This window comes from Parasteatoda tepidariorum, chromosome 2 (genome assembly GCF_043381705.1).
Source record: "Parasteatoda tepidariorum isolate YZ-2023 chromosome 2, CAS_Ptep_4.0, whole genome shotgun sequence".
NCBI lineage: Eukaryota > Metazoa > Arthropoda > Arachnida > Araneae > Theridiidae > Parasteatoda > Parasteatoda tepidariorum.
In genome coordinates, this window is record NC_092205.1 from 69,441,944 (window position 1) to 69,455,147 (window position 13,204).

General features: G+C 27.8%; 1 protein-coding gene across 3 annotated transcripts in view; it reads right to left on the reverse strand.

Annotated features, from left to right (window-relative positions):
- Positions 1-13,204, reverse strand: part of LOC107454120 (cubilin-like) — a 315,269-nt gene that overhangs the window by 40,071 nt on the left and 261,994 nt on the right. The gene's annotated exons all lie outside the window — the stretch shown is intronic.

Below are 13,204 nucleotides of genomic sequence, written 5' to 3' on the forward strand. Positions count from 1 at the left end.
ATAAATAAATTTTTAAAAAATTTATTACAAATCTCATACTTTGTATTTTGCTATATCAAGATTGATTAATGTGCAATATCAAGATTACAATATCGATGTAATAGATGCATAGAAGCAGCTGTATAAAATATATATATATATTTTTTTTACTTTTTATTTCTCAATTTGAAACCCTTATTAGGATTTGCTTTTTAACTAAAGATGAATCCTTCCCCTCTAATCTGCGTTTAATTTAGAATTCTTAATGCCGTTTAAGGTTCTCTAACTCCAGATGCTTTTAAATATATACGAGACATATCATTAAGGAAAAATAAAAGGAGGTCAGAGTGCATTGTTTGATGTGGTGGAAACCAGAAATTTATTCACATCAGGTTTAAAATCATTTACAGAGATTATCAAAAGAGGGCGCAGTTGACTACACAACAATAGTATTTACGGCGTAATCAGAATTAGCTAATTGAAATATTTATAAGAATGTATTTTAACTTTATCCTTGGAGTACACATCACGTGGTGGTTATTTTAAATATATTGTTCTCAAATTGATTCAATAACTTATAAATAGTACATTTTTCAAAGTTAATCAATGCATTTTCTATACTAGCACCATCTATTGACACGCTTTGCAGTTAATTTTGAAACATGTTCCGAAAAAATACTCATGTTTCCTCAAATAGTAGGCAACAAATCCCACATTTCTGTCTTTTTCCTAATTTTCTTTAATTAGTTTTTAAATCTTCGGTCATCTTAAGAACAACTCGTCTAGTAATAAAAATAGATACATTTAATTAAATCTATATTCATACAAACTAATGCAGTCCTCGTTTTTTTCGTTTTGTTTAGTTTAGAATCCCTTCAATTGCATAATGTTGTTTAAATTTGAGTGTAAAAAAATAATAAAAAAAAATTAATGAAAAAGCTAAGTTATTTCTTTATCTTAGAAATATTTATGAAAGGTAATATCAATGCTCTAAAAAAAAGACATATTTCACAACATTATTACTCAAAGATTCTATTTCTTATCTATTTGAGGGTAGAAAAGGAAAGGAAAATGGACGATAAATTTGTCCAAGACTTAAAGCTCTTACCGTTCCTATCTTATCTTTGTAAAAACGTCTCTGAAAAGTGTTTTAATAGAAAATGTTTTTCCGGTATATACTTTTAAGAGACTTTTTCTCCCCTCGCCTCAACCTCCGTCACTTTTAAAAGAATATGCAATAGATCGTTTCCTTTGAAATGTTATTTGACATTAAAGATTTTTGTTTGCAGTGAAAGAACGCATTTACTTTCACATCAACTATATTCTGCATCTTCAGAACTCTTCAGTTCGAATGAAGAACTCTTCAGTTCGTTTCGATAAAATAACTATTTATGTATTACAAACAAAAAAATTTTGAATAAGTTGCATTAAATTTCATTTTTAATTCCATTGAAGTATTATTATTATTATTATAGTTCTTTTTGTGATACACAAAACTATACTTTAAAGTTTATAATGATATGACTAGTTTTTAATCTTAAATTTTTTACAATTATAATAGGTAGTATTTAGTTGATACACTGTAAAAATTATTTGCCATTTATTTCGGAATTTTCCTTAAATTTAACGGTTTGAAACTGTTCTGTTTGCAAAACGGTTTTTCTTAATTTTCAACCCTAATCACAAACCGAATAAAACCGTCAGCTCATAGTCTAGTGTTTGCCATGTTGTTTCAAGTTCCATAATAGAATTTTACCTTTCCTCAAAGTATTTTACGATTATTTTCTACACGTGCTCTTCTTTTTTTTTGCAATTATTGTATGATTTTGAATATCCAATAAGTTAGACGATTCAAGTTTGTCAAATAGATACAATATTAAAGTGAAATTCTCACTTTCATAATGAATTAAGTTTAAAACACTTGAGTCACAGTGCCGCTGGGGACAGGGTTCGTACTTCTCAATGAAGTGCCCTAGGTACGAATCCCAGCGATGAGTAATCGATACACATTCTGCCGACGTATTCTTGTGTGAGTACAGATTTCTTTCGTGACTTTCAAGGAGAATACTTGTTCTCACATGGTAAAAGTGTGTTGAAACAACAGATTTAATTTTTTTTAATTAACTTAATCTTTTACGGTAAAAAAAAGGGAAAAAAAGTTATATTATGTATCCTCTTCCTAATTTTCAGAGAAAAAATTTGTTCTTGTATAGTAAAACGTTTTTGAGACTACGGATTTACTTCGTAAATTTTAAGGTTTAGCACAATCAATCCAATTTAAAAGTAACAGTTGCCAGTTTAAATCCGTAAATTTAATGGGATTTTTTTAAAAGCGTATTTAAAGAAATATTCTCAGAAGAGCATATTGTTAATGAGACACATCTATAAATAAAGGCTGATCGTGAAAGTAATGATTCAACTATTACCAACAGCTGAGAGTTTTTTTTTATCATTGAGTTAGCAATTATAAAAGCAGTTATCTTTTTTGGAGGGTAAACTTGTCTTAAGCACTATTACACTTCGTTGGGCAAAATTTCTAAGGATATTCAAGCATTTGTCTCACCCATAAAAGAGCCTACAAATCTGATTTCAGAAACTAGGTACCAAAAATAGGGGGAAATCAACCTGATTAGAAATAAAAATTTTCTTTGACCTGGAATTTTAAGCTTTTAAAACTTTATTTACTTAGAACAAGGAAGAAGTTTTTTTCGCTTAGTACATTCTCAGAAAAATCACTGCAAGGTCTAAACATCATGAAGTTTTGCCTTCAGTTTGTACTTAGGACACTCTCATAAAAAACGGTGGTAGATTAAACTAGAAAAAAGGCTTGACTTTCAAATCGTATCTAAGACAATATCATAGAAATTAGTTCTAAATTGGATCAGAATGAAGTTTCGACATTCAGATCGTATTGAAGACATTCTCAGAAAAATCAGTGCAAGACTGAACCAAAATAAAATTTTAGCTGTCCGATCGTGACAGCTCAGAAACATCGGTTCAAAATTGAACCAGAAGAAGGTTATGGTTTTCAGATCGTACTTAAGACACACTCTCAAAAATCAGTGCAAAATTGAACCTGAATAAAATATTGGCTGTCTGATCATACTTAGTTTACTCTTAAAGAACATCAGTTAATCTTCAGTGAGTGAATAAGTGATTTAAAAGCTGATAAAATTATCAGAAATGATGCGTGAACCAATTGATTTCCTGACTATTATTTAATTGAGTGAGAGATTTGAAAAATTGACTTTGTAATCGATAACAATCAAATGACTTCACGCATGACAATAAACTGCTATGGAATATCTATTTCAAATCGTTATTTCTTACAAAATATTTCAGCCTTAAAATATATTTTATAAAAACTATTAGTATAATTAAGAAGAAATGAGTCGAGCTAACGGTATACATCTTTGTATAAAAAGTGCAATTCTCTTGCATTGAATTTGTATTATTATATCCTAATTTAAACTTTCATACAAAGTTTAATTAGGACGCTTTCACAGTTAGCAAAAGCTGCATATTTTACGTTACGTTAAATTCAAACAAAACTTCTTTGAAAATGTTATTCATTTACCCAAGATCACTAATGATAGTCGATTGCTGACTTTAGTAATATTCTTTGCCTGATGGTTATTGCACAAACCTATCCTTTATTAATACTGTTTTAATGAGTTCTAGATATTGTGTGAATTCATGTGATAAAGAAGGAATGTCATTTTTTTCTCTTTCTGAAGAATGGTAATTGGAATTCTTGTTTGAAGAGTCCGAAACTTCCTTTTTCGATTTATAATTGGTCTTTATATTTTATTTGTTGAGCGCTACTATGCACAATGCAGTTTAGATAGAGTGAAACAAAATGGTAAAGATGATAGTGACCTTTCTGGTAAAATAACATAATTATAGTTTATAAAACCAAAATATACAGTATTTAAATCACTAAATAGGTAGTTTTTCATTAAATAGGTAGTTTTCTGTTCATATGGTAAAGATTTGCCAGAAATTCTAGTTTTCAAAATTTTAGCTCCTATTACCACACTAAAAAAAATGTCTGGTTAAAGCATAAACGAATAAAAAGCGAATATGGTTAAACTTACCATGTTTCTAGCTTCATGGGAACTAGCTTTATGTAATTTTAACCAAAACGCTTTGGTAAAGATTTTGGTAAAAATATCAATAAAGTATGGTTTTATAATATTTGATTAAATTTGGTAATTTTATCGCGATACCTTACAGCACAGAGTAATAACTATTTATTCGGTAAAATTAACTTTTGAGTTTTGTATGGTAATAAGAATTATAATTTTGAATACCGGAATTTCTAGTAAACCATTGTTATAGAATTTCCTATAAACAATTACTGCGTGGACGGAAAATTACCAAGTGAATGGCTTAAATACCGTATATTTTGGTCTTTATTACCAGAATTAGTTTTTTTTTAACCAGAAATGTTATTAGCATACATTATGGTAATCTTACCAGAAATTTTTTTTCTACGTGCGCAAGCTTTGTAAAAAATAAAAAACTGAAAAGTAATTTTAAACGAATAAGTGGTTTTTATGACATGCTCTAAGGTATCATGATAAAATTAGAACTTATCACTACATTTACCAAATTTTATCATATATTTTAAAACCATATTTTATTGTCAATTTTACCAAAGTCTTTTCCAAAGCGTTTGGTAAAACTTTTCTGCCTCTTTGGTGTAACCATAGAGCCAGAAATACTGTAAATTTGAACATATTCTGGTAGTTTTTAACTTACTTATTTTTTACTGATTGTACCTGCCGCTATAGACAAGAATAGACTCAAATTTATCAAAAATAGACTCGAATAAAATCATAATTTATTAAATATATATGATTGTTTTTACTAATAACACACCCATTCGAATATATTTTTTCTCTTATAACGAGAATGGAATTTATTTAAATGGAAAAGCAAGAATTGTTCAAAAAATTTCTTATTCTTCTTATTTATTTGTCAATGTTCGTTATTAATTTGGATTATTAATACAAATTAAATTATTTTTACATATTTGTAGAGAAAATAGAATTATAATACACCGTTAAAAATGTTAAAGCCCTCAAACTTAGATGGTTATATTAAAATATTAAAAAGTAACGTAAATTGTTATTTTAAATGCTTAACTATGTACTGCCATGGATATTTAAATATGAAAGACTTTGTTCAACAACATACAAATTACCGAGAATTTAAAAATTGTTTAGATTTATCATAAATATAGAAGGAGAAGATTTTTTTCTTTTTTTTTGCAAAAAAACAACGTTGTTGAATATTTAAAAAGAATTACTTATTTTCCTTGGAAATATGCTATCTCATTTTGTATTTACTTATTTTTTAGTTCTTTTCGAACGGTAGTTTTTATTTCTCAGACGATAACAATGATGTTATTTGAAGGCTTAATAATTCAACATATTTTAGATTATCCATTTTAAATTCGCATATTTTTACTCTTCCAAAAAAGGCAAGATCCAATATGCCAAATAGAACTTAATATATTTATTTTATATTTCCCTTATATCCCTTATATCCTTAGCCTAACTTTAAAAATTTATTACTCATCTCTCTTGTAATTGCAGTTAGGGGTCGTTCAAATATTATGTAAGAATATTTTTGGCAATTTTGGATTCCCGTTTTCCCCTTGTCAGCAAATTTAAGCATGCCACAAACTCTCTCCAATGCTTACGTAGTAACAAGTTCTCAACTCTTTCCTCTGTTTCTTTTATTTTGTTTTTTTTTAATATGTTTTTTCTTTTTTTTTACTTTTCTTGTAATCTAATTCTAAAGATCAGTTAAAATAAAAGTTATAACTTTGCATATGTTTATTTTTTTTATTTCTTTTATAAAATGTTGGGCAGTTGAGCTCTCAAACTCAAAGAAATTCTTTTCGAATTCTTTCCTTTCCCAAATTCAACATTTGCTCTAAATTTAAATTTTTCTTTGCGTAACTTATTGTTAATTTGTTAATTTTACTTTTTGCGACAATTTTGAAAATAAAAAGATTTGAATGTGTTACGTAAGCAGTGCTTACGCTGATCTCAATAATCTAGAGCAAGCTCCAGCAGAAATCATATCACAAAACTTAACTCCCTCATCATGTGCTTACGCAATATTTGAACGGCCCCTTATTAATTCTGATGTTTTCGTTGTTTTTCTCTGGAGAATATTTTAATATTTTATCTTTTACTTCAACTATCGTGCGGATAATGTGACTAAATTATATAAAAAACAATCGCGCTACTGATATTTCAAATTTTAATACCTGTTAGATCTTTTTATATAAATATTTAATATTTAACATTTATATAATATTTAATTACTTGAAATATTTAAAAACTACTCTGTAGAAATCAGACAACTTTTTTTAAAACGCAAAAAACATAAATCGTTATTTTTGAATCACACTAATTTCGTAGTATTATACTCTGGATAAAATAATTATAATTTAACTACTCCTATATTGGTAGATAGGGAACTCGAATCTGAATAATTTTGCCCAAATTTGCACGAACTATTCATTCGAAATCCGATATTACACATTCACGTAACTTCCTCTTCCAATCGCTATTGTCAGTATAGCATACAGATAGATGTTTCGTTTTTTTTCCTCGGTTTATTATTATTTTTTTTACATTTTATCTTTTACTTCGAATATAATTATAATGTGACTAAAATGTGTAAAGATTATTTATCAACCAATATTGTAATTTTTAATACCTGTTAGATCTTTATATTTAATTCTTTTGAAATATTTAAGGGTTGCTCTGCGGAAATCAGAAAATTTTTCGTAAAACACAAAATGCATAAATTGTTATTTTTGTCTCATAATTACAATAATTTCCTATCATTATGCTCCGAAAAAAATAATTATAATTTATGTGTTCCTATATAGGCAAATACGAAACTCGAATGTAAATGATTTGCCAAACATTACACGATCTATTCGCTCGAAATTCGATATTACCCATTGTCTTCCATTTGCAATTATGAATATAGTACACAAATAATTGTTTTTATTTCTCAGCAGATTTTTTTGACATTTTATCTTTCATTTCAAATGGAATACTAATGTGACTAAAATGCAAAAAAAAAAAAAAAAAAAACGAATTAACAACCTATATTTTAAATTTCAATAGCTGCTAGATCCTTATGTTCAGCTCTTTTGAAATACTTAAAATTCGGGAGAAATTAAACAATTTTTCTTAAGACGCAAGAAGCGTAAATCGTTATTTTCGTATCATAATTACAATAACATCGTATCATAATACTCCAGAAAAATAACTTCAATTTCGCAATTCCTATATTGGCAAGTACAAAAGTTGAATCTAAATAATTTTGTTCTGAAAATTTGTGTAATGAAAAGCAAAAATAATAAAGGAAATGCTATGTAATTAAATCAAAATTAATGGAGAAATAGTACTAAATCGCTTCGGAGATGGGGAAAAAATCGCCATACTATTATTTGACGCCAATGCAGTTTGAATAATTTTGGTAAAATGTACTAATTGGAATGAAAAATTGCCCGAAATCACATAAACTATTCATTCGAAACCCGTATATGAAGAAAAAATACAATTCGTTGAGTTAATGAAGCATCAATACACGATTTAAACCTTAAAATCTTTCGCAAACGCTGCTGGGAAATTTCCGCCTTACCTAAAAGCGGATGCAGTGAAATCTATGAAATTGTTGCTGTTTTAGAAATACGAATCTTTTACCTCAGCCTACCTTTTTCCCTAGGAAAGTGCTCAGAGGAATTCGAAGAAGAATTTTGTTCTGTTCTCTGATTGATCGGCAAAAATTCTTTATTGATTCGTTTGAAGGCAGTGAACCGATTGCGATTCAGAGCTTTCCGGAAACATATCGTTAAAGGTTATTAAATTTTCAGACGTGTGTAAGCATTTTTCTAAATTTTTCATTCTATCCTGATGACGCCTTCGGTATAAATGCTTCGCTTATTTTGTTTTTGAGATGCGTTACTTTGAGGATATTAGAATTCATTGGAAATTGTAAAACTATTTCGTAAAACGAAAAGAAAGCTGGGCAGGTTTTTGCCTCAACAGAAAATCAAATTATTTTAACACACGTGTTGCTTTTAACGATTATAATAAAATTGAGAGTTTGTATATCGCTTTTATAACTTCCGCATCGTTTGCTATATCGTCAGGAAATTTAGGCAGAGAGAAAAATGGCAAAATTTGCTAGTTCAGGAAAACATTTAAACAATAAAATTTTCTCATTGGTTTAGAGCTCGTGGCATCTTTATAAATGAAACTGCAAACGATTTTAAAGGTAGTGCCAGTGATGTTTGCTTGCTTATAGCTCTCATTAATCAAAAGGGGTTAATTCCATGCTCTTATATATTTAATTTTTTTATTCTTTTTGTCAAATTCAATGATCAAAATGACCGTGGTAGTCTGGGTGGACTACGTTAAAAATTAGTGTTTCTTAAGTATAATGAAGTCACAAGTTTATATTTTTTATATAATTATACTTTTAAAACTCTATAAAATTTAAAAAAATTAAAATCTACGGCATTTGATATAAAAAATATAAAGTTATGTTCTGAAAACTTATGTAAAGTAAAGAAAAAATAACGAGGGAAATGCTATGTACTTATATGCATGTAATTAAAGCAAAATTAATGGAGAAATAATTCTAAGTCGCCAAGAAAATAGGTAGAAAAACACCATACCATTATTGAGGCCAATGCTGCTTTATGAATTTTGGTAAAATGTACTCAAGAGAGAAAATGAATAGGGAAATGAAACGAATTCATTTCAGGAAGAATTGCAGTGAATCACCATACTATTATTGATGCCTATAAGGCTTAATTAAGCTTTGTAATTATTATAATTTTTAATATGTACTAACGGAAATAAAAAATAAACTATATACTAAAAAATAAACTTTATACTGGAAAGTTAATTAGTTACTAAGAAGTATAATTACTGGAGAAATGGTATTAATTTTATGAAGAAAACCAAAAACTTGCTACACTATTTTGACGCCATTGATGCTTAATTAATTTTGGTTATTGATACTGTAGCTGAAATAAAAATAATAAACTATGAACTAAATAGAAAATTTGACGAAGAAAAAGTACTTATTCATGAAGCAGAGCCAATACAAATCATCATGCAGTTATTNAAATTTTTTTTGTCAAATTCAATGATTAAAATGACCGTGGTAGTCTGGGTGGACTACGTTAAAAATTAGTGCTTCTTAAGTATTATGAAGCCACAAGTTTATATTTTTTATATAATTATACTTTTAAAACTCTATGAAACTTAAAGAAATTAAAATCTACGGCATTTGATATTTAAAAAAATAAAGTTGTGTTCTGAAAACTTATGTAAAGTAAGCAAAAATAACGAGGGAAATGCTATGAACTTATATGCAAGTAATTAAAGCAGAATTAATGGAGGAATAATTCTAAATCGCTTAGAAAATAGGTAGAAAAACGCCATACTATTATTGAGGTCAATGCTGCTTTATGAATTTTGGTAAAATGTACTCATGAGAAAAATGAATAGGGAAATGAAGCGAATTCATTTCAGGAAGTGAATCACCATACTGTTCACCATTCGCAGTGAATCACCATACTATTATTGATGCCTATAATGCTTAATTAAGCTTTGTAATTATTATAATTTTTAATATGTACTAACGGAAATAAAAAATAAACTATATGCTAAAAAATAAACTTTATACTGGAAAGTTAATTAGTTACTAAGAAGTATAATTACTAGAGAAATGGTATTAATTTTATGAAGAAAACCAAAAACTTGCTACACTATTTTGACGCCATTGATGCTTAATTAATTTTGGTTATTGATACTGTAGCTGAAATAAAAATAATAAACTATGAACTAAATAGAAAATTTGATGAAGAAAAAGTACTTATTCATGAAGCAGAGCCGATACAAATCATCATGCAGTTATTGATGCTAATAATAATTGATTTATCTAGTTATTAGGTTCTAATTGAAATAAAAAAAACTACGTACTAAAATGCAAAATTAACATAGAACTGTAACTATTTCGTTTATGCGAAATGTAAAAATTAGTCATAATATGATTCACGTTAATGATGCTTAATTAATTTAGGTAATTGTTCTCAATTGAAATTAAACATAAGCATCGATCACAGTGTTGGCGTAAAATCTCCTCAGTGGTAGACAGATCATGGCTGCCTAATGCTTGATCCAAAAAGTCTTTTGTCTTCTAAGCTGGGCGCAAAATTAAGAGGCTACAGAGTTGATTATTTGATAGTCCTAAACTCAAAATTGAATGGACTGCTGAACACCAGTTTTGAAATAAAATCACTGATACCAGCAATCTAATAGAGAAAAGAGAAAACCAATAAAACAAAAGAATCGGTTGAATTAAAGAAGCCAATATAATTTATAAATAATAATGTATTGTAAAAAAAATGGGGGAGAGGGACCAAAATATAAAAAAAATTGCGTGCTTTTATTGATAAAAAGCCCTTTACAATTTCTCCCAGAAACATTCAGAAAAAATGCATAATTTTCCTACATCTTAAAGCTTAGTATCGTTAAATAAAATGTATGTTCTACCATGCTGGAGATATGCATTTAAATATTCTAGGAAAATAAATATTGCTTCCTTTTCCACTCCAATTAATTTCTCATATTTTTTCATCAACATATTCCCAAGAATACAATAAGAGACGCAATTCAGTTGAAAAGTATTCCGTGCGTGTTATGATAAGTCTCTGAGGAATTATGCTGTTATAAGAACATTATCGTTAGATTGCGTCTGATATTGCTTTATTTTTAAAAATGAAATTGTGGGGTCATCGTAGTTCATAAATGGTAATGATATGTTTTTCGCAATATAAAACTTGCATGTTACAAGGAATGGCATATTTGGAAGATTTACAAACAATTTTAGGAGTAAAATTAAAATGAATGAAAGTAAGAACAAAATTATTTGAATACTAAGGGAATTGATCGTTAATTTTATGAATGAATGAATTATTGAATTTTGCATTAATTGATTTATTTTTCCTGATTGAATATAATTACCAGAATTTTGTAGAATACAAATAAAAAAGCAAGTTAAACTTTTATTTCGTTTTAATCTATTGAAGTAGCCAGTTTAGCTAATTTAACTAAGGTATTTAAATAAATACAGGTTGACACTTGAGGCAAAGAATTAAAAATTTACGCTTCATTAAAATGTATATAAAATCTAATAATGCAGCGAAATTTTATAGAAAGAGATCATTTAGACAAAGTTTTCGTACGCATTTAAAATGGTAATTGTTATTTTTATCAGAATTAATATCATTTTCAAAAAGGCATTCATTCTGATTACTATTACATATGTATCTAATAAACTGCATTCTCGGCATTTGTACTTAAAGAGGCTATAAAAAATAATTTTAATAGAATTATGTTGCGTTTTTGCTTCCAAATTTTATTCAAGAAAAGCAAAAAAATTTAAATTAAATAAAGATTAAAAACTGAGAAACACCGGTTATGATAGTTTGTAAGATAATTTTTTTTCATATTCTATTCAAAATGGTAAATTGCATGGAGCGTATTACAAAAACATCATGTCCAATTTATTTGTTTTTTCAGTTTTATTTTTCTAACATTAACATGTAAGCAAATTGGGAGTTGTAAGCTTCGACAAAAGTGTTCATTTACCGATATGCGACTGCATGTGTAGCACTATAAAGCATAATTCATGTTTCGGGCGTGCAAAAATAGGAGCCCATCCTCAAGAATCACGAGTCGCGAATTTAGAAAACAAAAATGATTTGAAATAAACGTATAGTTTCCAACAAAAAATGGTAAATGATGGTTAAAGCAAAACTAGAAAATTTAAGGTGGCCTTGAATGGAACATAAGAAAAATATTAAGGGTGAAAAAACAAAACACGAAAAACTGATTTTCTAGTTTATAGTTTTTTCATAATTATTTTTCATCTTTGGTTACTTCACGTCTACAGTCGCAAAACACTTTTGTTTTCCTTACTCACGTCTGGCGAGACTTGTTGTCTGGGCTCTTATTTTTGAGCTCTCAAATTACGTAGACAATTATAATCAACTTCATATTTTTTTGAAGCAAATTAAGTTTTATATCATATTATCATATCTATTTGCTTCATTTTCTTGGGATTATTCATTTTACCAATGCTATATATAGTTTATAAATCAGTATTTGTAAGCTTTATTTTCAAAAAACAATCTTCATTTTCTGTAAGAATAGAGTTAATTTTGGGAAATGTGTTTAAATAAATAAAAATAAAACAAGTTAGCATTATTTTTCCATAATGCACCACTTTTCTTTTTTTTAAAATCTGATAGAAAAGAAAATTTCATAAACTTGATACATTTTAAAAGAGTATCTAATCTTCTTTCTGCACTTTCGAAAAATTTTAGTCCCCCACAACTTTAACTGTATACAATTCCAGAGTCAAATCATCCATTAAGACTATCTGAAGATAATTTACCATTCCCCAATTCTCTGCACCCTCCCGTTTTAGAAGGCATAAAAAAATCTCCCTGTTCTTCCGGAAGATATGGTTGTTTAAAGAATTTTTCCTTCGAAAGGAGCTTTATTTTTCTCTACTCTTGCTTCGATTTTTTTTTATATTTGCTCTCAACACTTTTTTTCTGGACTTTCTTTGAAAATGAAAATAAAAGATAAATATAAATCTCTATCAAATCATACTCCAAAAACATTTCAGGAAATAGTAAAAAAGAAATGGCGCTTGAGAGAACTCGTTTTACCTCAAACCACACAGCAATAGTTTGGCATAAAGAAAATATGTTTGAGAAAGATATATTTCATATATTTTTACTTAGTTTGGCGTCATAGATCAATAAAATATGAAACCGGGTATTTGGTCTTGAGAATTTATTTCAACGCTAGATATTTTTGTAGCTATAGTCGATATATGAAGGCTTTTCGAATTGATATCATGCTCATGCATCCGAAACCGATATCATGATATGATTTAAATTTTGCAAAAAAACATAAACGTAAAATTTTTTTATTGTAAGGACATTATTTCATCAAACATATATTTTTCGTATAAATTCATGAATTTTATTTTTTTCAAAGAAAGGATTAATAATAAATTATACTTTTGTAATTATGCTACTTGCATCTTGGTATCTGAACTTAAAATTTTATATTAAAGAAATTTCGCTCTCTTACGT